Raw genomic sequence first — 8,011 nt, 5'->3', positions numbered from 1 at the left:
CAGGCCTGAGGGACCACCCGCCAGTGCACAAACTGTTGTGACCAGGCTACTAGTTTCTTTATAAATATCAACACACTTAAAATGCAACAATTGGTTTAGCATTCTTGTGAACAAAAATTGTAGGGATAAAAGACTTTATACTTAGATTATAAGAATATAATACCATAGAATGACATTAGAAATATTATTAAAAGTTTAAAAAAACAAACACAAGTGGGTCTAATCTTTATCCAAATGTGATAGAGAATAGAAGAAGAGGAGATTTTCATGCGCAGAAGAATCGACTAACAAGCTGTGTGATCATGAACAAGTAAGTCTTCCCTGAACTTCAGTTACCTGATCATACAATTATAAGGGCGCTTAACTTCATAGAGTTGTTCTGAGATGCAAATCACATCCTGCTATAAACATACTTTGTAATGGAAAAACTGGTACATAATGTTTTATTGCTGTTATTATCTGCATTGATAGTTTAAGTCCTTAGATTGTCAACCTGCCTACATCTCTTGAATCTTCTCAGTTATGTCCCATGTTTCACATAATCTTCATTCTTAATAGTATTTCACCACTGGCTAAATATGGAATTTATATCAAGGTCACCACTTTTCTTTTTTTTTAAATATATTTTATTGATTTTTTACAGAAAGGAAGGGAGAGAGATAGAGAGCTAGAAACATCGATGAGAGAGAAACATCGATCAGGTGCCTCCTGCACATCTCCCACTGGGGATGTGCCCGCAACCCAGGTACATGCCCTCGACCGGAATCGAACCTGGGACCCTTCAGTCCGTAGGCCGACGCTCTATCCACTGAGCCAAACCGGTTTCGGCGACTTTTTCAATGTTTATTCTCCTTTCCAGCAGTACCTCATAAAACAGATAAATCACATAACTCTTTATATTCAATTTCCTTCTCCTGTGAATAGAGCCCTCTTCCATTTCGGTTCTCCAGATCCAACTTTTCTGTTTTATAGAAAGGTGCAGTATGACTAGAATGTTCTTTCTGAAAGGGAAGTCCCATATATTTGAAATTCAGTCAAACGTATCTCAAACTATTGCCAGAAACAGCTGCAGTTGATGTGAGGCCTAACGTGGAAGGCATCCCCAGATGCAGTAGTGGGAAGAAAAAATAAACAAAAAACACCATGAGTGAGGGCTTGTTTGTTATTAGCTCTGTTCTCACTTCCTAGTTTTAGATGGTTCAATCATCGAGGGGATTCTAAAAGTGGACAGTTGAGTATTTGTGGATGTCCACAGCTGTGCACGTGGAACAGGCATTTTGAAATTCAGTAGTTTCAGAAGTATGCACCATATAAAAAACTCTTATCCCTAGAGGGGGTGGTGGTGGAATCCTATATAATAAAAGCCTAATATGCTATGTGTCTGGTCATCTGTTCAACCAATCAAAGTGTAATATGCTAATGATATGCTAAGGCTACTCAACTGCTCGCTATGATGTGCACTGACCACCAGGGGGCAGACGCTCTGACCAGTAGGTTAGCTTGCTGCTGGGGTCTGGCCAATCTGGACTGATCGAGATGGGCTAGACATGCCCTGGAGCCCTCCTGTGGTCCCGCCCTGGCTGGCCAACGTCCCAAGTCCCTCCCCAGCCCCAATCTGCACTGGTGGGGTGGTTTGGCCTGGCTTGCACCTTCTCGCAATCCAGGACCCCTCAGGGGATGTCGGAGAGCCGATTTTGGCAGATCCCGCAGGCCAGGCCAAGGGACCCCACTGGTGCACAAATTTGTGCACCAGGCCTCTAATAATTACATAATTTGCAACAGTCAGCTGTTAAAGCCACTTTCCTGCCAATACTATAAGATTATTTCTCATGTTCTTCTAAAATGAAACAACCATTAAAAAGAATTAGAAGTAGATTTATTATATACATGATTTCTGGTTACAATATCTACTTTTTCCTTAAAAGTCCATTAAGATAATAGCATGAAAATAAGGGCGAACTCTTATAGAATGGGGGAGTTCAACTCCATTATATTCTTACTTATCAGCATATAGGGTTTTCACCAATTATTCTTCAAACACACATGAAAATGATCTTAATGATTAACTGGACATCTTTTCCTTGACTAATTTCTTAGTGACAATTTATGCAATAGCATTGTAATCATTCCCACTCTCAAAGCCTTTCTGTTCGTTAGTTTTATAAAATTGACTACTTTGGTGGCTTATTTGTGAAAGCTATTACATTGCTTCTGGATTCTAGTTTCCTTTTACTAACTGATCTATTTGAAATCCAAATTATACACATATCACCGCATGATTTCACTTTGTAGTTACTGATGCCATTATTTACCATTTATTTTGTCTATAATGTATAAAGCACTTAACATGAATAAGCCATTAACTTTTGTGGCTTTGGGTATGTTAGTTTCTCATTTGTCAAATGTCTACATGAAGGTTTGCATCCTTTCCTACAATTTCAAAATAAATTATTGATACCATCATTAGACTTTTATCTTTATCTGATCCATTAGTGCACTATTGAGAGAGTTTACATACGGGTATTCTTTGTCTGCATATGTGCGTCCTTTATGTATGCTTATAATTTACCTCTATCCCTTCACTAATAAAAATCTTTTAGTAGTAGTATAACCTGCTTTCCTCACTTTCTCAACACAGGCTCATCCATTTCTCTACTATAGTCTGAATTTTCTCAACATTTCTCAGAAAATTTTTACTAGGGTTATCAAAAATCTCATGGCTTTCAATCATTACCTGGCTTGAGCACAATATGACATTTAATATTATTTATGTCCATTTATCTCGCGATTTTATTAGAGGGCCTCTTCCTGGTTTTCCTTTGTGTGTTTGCTCATTCTCTCCCTTTCCCTTATTTTTTTATATTTATTTATGTATTAAATGTATTGGGTTGACATTGGTCAAAATGAACATAAAAGTTTCAGGTGCAGACTTCTATGTAACAAGATCTGTATATTGCAGATCAAATCTCCTGTCACCATATATTAGGACCCCATTCTTCCCCCACCCCCTTCCCTCTGTCCATCACCACACTGCTGTTTGTGTTCACAAATTTCAGTTGTATATCCCACATACGAGGGAAATCATATCCTTCTTAGCTTTTTCTGGCTGACTTATTTAACTTATCATAATGTTCTCAAGGTGTATCCATGTTTTTGCAAATGGTGCTATTCCATCCTTTCTTATGGCTGAGTGAGTAGTATTCCATTATATGTATCACATCTTCTTTATCCAGTCCTCTATCGTGGGACACTTTGGTTGTTTCCAAATTTGGTCGTTTCCAAATTTGGTCATCGTGAATAATGCTTCAATGGACATAGGGTTACATATATCTTTGCAAATATGATTTTTAGTCTTTTGGGCATATACCCAGGAGAGAGATTGCTGGGTCATATGGTAGTTCTTTTTTTTCTTTTTCTTTCTTTCTTTCTTTCTTTCTTTCTTTCTTTCTTTCTTTCTTTCTTTCTTTCTTTCTTTTTCTTTCTTTCTCTCTCTCTCCCTCTCTCTCTCTCTCTCTCTCTCTCTCTCTCTCTCTCTCTCTCTCTCTCTCTTTCTTTTGTAGTTCTATTCTTAATTTTTTGAGGAATCACCAGACTGATTTCTATAGTGGTTGTACCAGTCTACATTCCCACCTCCCTTTCCCTTAAAATACCAAAACTTCCCTAAGTTTTTGTCCCTCTCTTCATTTTTTAAGTGCTCTTACATCACCAAGTAATACTCAAAACGAGTATTACTGCACCCACTGAAAGATAACAGTTGTGTGCTGGAGTTATTTAAAATAACAGAGTAAACAGACTTTTAAAAAATTGAAAAGTAAGTAAAATTTTAATGAGCACATGCCCATGGTAGAAAATTTCCACCTTTGTGCCCTAATCACCCTGAAGCCAAAGCCGGGGGCAAAGCCTATTACCAGGTTCTTTGTTATCCATAGAAATTGGACCAGTTAACATCCTTAACAATAATGTTTGAAAATGTTTGAACCTTACACAATTTGCTAGCCTGATAAATCATGAAGTGCTTTCAACTTTAGCAGTCTATTAGGTAAAAATATGGTCTTTTATTTTAATCTTAACTTGCAATTCTATTATTTGTGAGGATGCATATCTTTCCATATACTTAAATAGTATTTGCATTCCTTATTTTGTAACTGCCGTTTTGATCCTTTTTTTTTTCTTCTTGGTTAATGGCCATATTTTTATTAATTTGTAGGAAAATTTGAGTCCAAATTGTAAGATGGAAAATACTGAGAAATGATTTGGGAAAGGCAGATTAGAGCAATGGTTACTGGGGAATCAGAAGAAAGGAACATAAAAAAAAACAACCCACGATGGCACCATAGGTCTTCATTTCTGAATAGGAAGAATGAGACGCTTTCAAGAGAAAACATATTCTTTGAAAAGATAAAAAGAATAACTGACTAAAGATGAAAAGCTCTAGTGAATCAAGATAGCATAAAATAATTAGAAGAACCAGACTTTGAAAAAAATGCACCACTTGTTTAAAATGCCGCCACCACCACCACCAATAACAATAAAATCTACATGCTATAAAGTAAGCAAAAACAGGTAGTTTGAAATATGAAATCAACTGAACCATGCAATCCCCCTACTCTATCCACCTCAAAATATCTTCTGTTGTTACTTTGGGTGATACACATCCACATCCATACTTGCACGGAGCAGAGAAAAACTTTAACTTGACACTCCAACAGAAATTTTATTATTAAGTAAGTTCAGAACTGGAAGAACGCTATGAATTATAATTTTATTTTAAAAAAAACACACCTCCAAATAGAAAAGGACAAACCATAGGAAGAAGTGAAACAGGAGATAATAAAATTTAGGAGAGACAAGGCATAAATGAGATTTAAACTTTAAGGTAATTTTGGTAGACAGAATTTCTAAAATGGCCAAAAATGACCCACTCCAATACCCAAAACCTGTGAGTGTGAGTTACCACTTCTGTAATTATGGTCTATTATGAGGCACCATGACTTAAAATAGGGAGGATTATCCTGGATTTTCAGGTGGGCCCTTAAAAGCACAAAACTTTCTCCAGCTGGTGGCAGAAGAGGAAGTCAGAGACACTTGGAGCATGAAAAGGCTTCAACATGCCAGCCATGCTTTAGGATGGATGGAGACACTTGCTAAAGAATGTGAGCAACTCTTAGGAGCTGAGGCTCCTGGCTAACAATCAAAGAAAACGAGAATTTCGATTCTATGACTACAGAAATATGAATTTGGCCAACCACTTGAATAAGCTTACATGTGGATGCTTCCCCATATGCTCCAGTTAAAAGCCTAACCCAGCCAACCTTGGTTTTTGCTTTGAGACCCTATGCTGAGCCTGCCCTGTGTTCTGACCTAAAAAACTGTGAAAAAAATGGGTGTTGTTTTATGCCACTGATTGATTTTGTGGTAATTTGTTATGGCAGCAATACAATACTAATAGAGTTCCGAAGGAAGTTCAGGTATAACTACAATTAACATAGAGTCATAAATGACAGAAAGAAACAAGAAAACAAAGTCATACAAAGGTTCAGAAAGAACATAATAAAAAAGACAGGAAGATATTATATTCAACATACTTATAACTGAAATCACTGAAGGAAAAAAGCAAATCAAAGGAACAAACAAAATATTTTAAGATTACTATTCAAAAAACAAAAATAAAAACTTTGTTGAAATGAAAACTCTGAATTTATATATTAAAAGTCTCCCATCATGTACCTGGAAAAACTGAGAAAGAATGGTCAATTCCAAAAAATATCTTAGTAAAACTATTACACCTTTTTTTAAAGAATGTGAACCTCCAGAGGAAAATGGCCAAGCCCTTACATAGCAAAGAAAACCCAAAGCACAACAGCAGAGCAAAATTTTCAAAAATTCTAAAGGGCAGAGTGTGAGCCAAGATCTTAAATCAGCAATATTTTAAGAATTAAAAAAAAATTCTGAGGAAATATTATACATATGAACTCTTCCTACAAATAGATAATTTTACAATAAAAAGATAAAGATTTGGAGAAATTTTGGTAATGAACATAGATAATTGAAGATCTGGTACTAAAATAAAGGCAGTATTAAGATTCAAGTAATAATGTGCAAAAGTTATTTTTCTGTGATGAAGTAGAAATGACACAAGTAAAAAATGCAAAGAGAGGGAGAAAGGTATACAGAGTAGTTTGCTTCATTAACATGTAGCTGGGAATTAAAATATTTAAAGCTGGCAAAGCTGGCATGGTAAAAATAAGAATAAGAAAGAAGAGGATTAAAAGTGATTATAGAAAGCTATCAGTATAAACATAAGGAAACAAAAAAAATGAAAACAAACTATAAAGTAGCATGACAGAACTGTAGGTTCTTTTTATATTAAGGATATTATTTCTTTTCGAAGTATATTGCAAATATTGCCTCCCAATGTATAATTTAATTTAGATTATTTGCCTTGCGTTTGTTTTCATTTATTTTTATAATTATATAAACCTATCATTTTATAACTTCTAAATTTTGTGTCTTTTAGAAAGACTACCTTCACTCTGGAGAAGATATTCTGCAATATTTTCTTCTACTAGTTTTATGGTTTCATGATTGCTCCATTTATTTTTATGGAAGTGATAATAGAAAAAAGTGTTTTTTTTCTAACAGGTTTCCTTGTTACCATCATTGCTGAGTGAAAATGTTATCTTTTCTCCACTCACATGTGATGCAGCTCATTGTATAACAAACTCCTGTACATTTTTGGAATTATTTCTTAGATCTCTAACTGTTCAATTTATATCACTTGAAATTTATTTAAAACAACTTCACTATTCTTGGGTGTTATATTTCCATGTAAATTTTAGAACTACAATGACTGATTCTAATAAGGCACCTTCATGAATGATCGATTTTGCTTTGAAATAAGTAATTCAATGCATATTTGTAAAAATTATCCACAAAATTTGCGTATTATCTTAGATAATATCCAGTGGGACACCTGCCCTGAAATTTCCTATCAATGTTATGAAGTGCTTCTCTTCTTTTAGAAGTAGTTTCTTACAAAAGTGGCAAGAGATCAGGCTTTGGAGTGAGAAATTAGATTTGTACACTGCCCCAGCTGCTTACCATTTTGTAACCTTGAGCTCATTACTTAAGTTGGCTGAATGTCAGTTTCTTCCTTTAGAAAATGAGGATAAAAACGACTGCCTTGTAAAATTCCTGAAACATTAGATAAATTGTATTTTGAATAAGTATGAAATATCCCTGACGGTTGGTGGGACCTTTCGGGAAAATAATTTCAAATAGAGGTTGAAAGCATCCTCATGTATAACTACAATCTAGATTTCTCTCCTAACCACAGAATTGCCAGGACTTGACCCCTTTTTATTTGTCTGATAAATGTCTATTCATCCACAATCATCTGCGAATAGATTTTCTCATTTCCCCTTGTTTAGCACTTTCTCTTTCATCACTGTATCCAAATGTTTATAAATTGTTATTATCTGACTACTTGTTTTGCCTCCCTAAGGAAACTGAACTCCTTCACCACCAGTTACTTGTCCTTTTGTGCCAATCTTACCATATTATCTCCCTCATAATTCATTCTCAGAGGTAGCTGTTTGTTGAACATACATACATTTTTTACGGGAAGGAGGAGAGCACATAGGGCATATTTATTTTGTATTTTTCTCTCCTTTGTTCTTTGTTTAAAAAAGAAACACTCGGTGGGGAGGAGGACACTGCGTTAGTCCCTAGAAACATTTTTTGTCATTATCTTTTAAAACTGCATGGACTTAACCTAAATGCCTCACCCAACCAACTCGCCAATAGGCAGGGCAGGCATCAGAACAGGAAGTGCCCATGACCGAGGGGGGAGGAAGGTACGCATGCGTACAGAAGTCGGTGCGACTTGAGCATCCCACATGGACTTCCGGCTGAGATAAGGCCAACGGACGCGAGGCGAGGCCCAGTGCAGAGACCAGAGCCTGTGCAGATAAAGGTATTTTCAGAAACTAGCAATAATTTGGTGTAGTGC

General features: G+C 35.9%; 1 protein-coding gene across 1 annotated transcript in view; it reads right to left on the bottom strand.

Moving 5' to 3' along the window:
• IL1RAPL1 (interleukin 1 receptor accessory protein like 1) overlaps positions 1–8,011 on the bottom strand; it is a 1,338,708-nt gene that overhangs the window by 596,571 nt on the left and 734,126 nt on the right. The gene's annotated exons all lie outside the window — the stretch shown is intronic.

This window comes from Myotis lucifugus, unplaced genomic scaffold, assembly GCF_000147115.1.
Source record: "Myotis lucifugus unplaced genomic scaffold, Myoluc2.0 scaffold_20, whole genome shotgun sequence".
Lineage (NCBI taxonomy): Eukaryota > Metazoa > Chordata > Mammalia > Chiroptera > Vespertilionidae > Myotis > Myotis lucifugus.
Note: the sequence above shows the minus strand (reverse complement) of the source record. Positions and strands in the feature narration are given on the sequence as shown.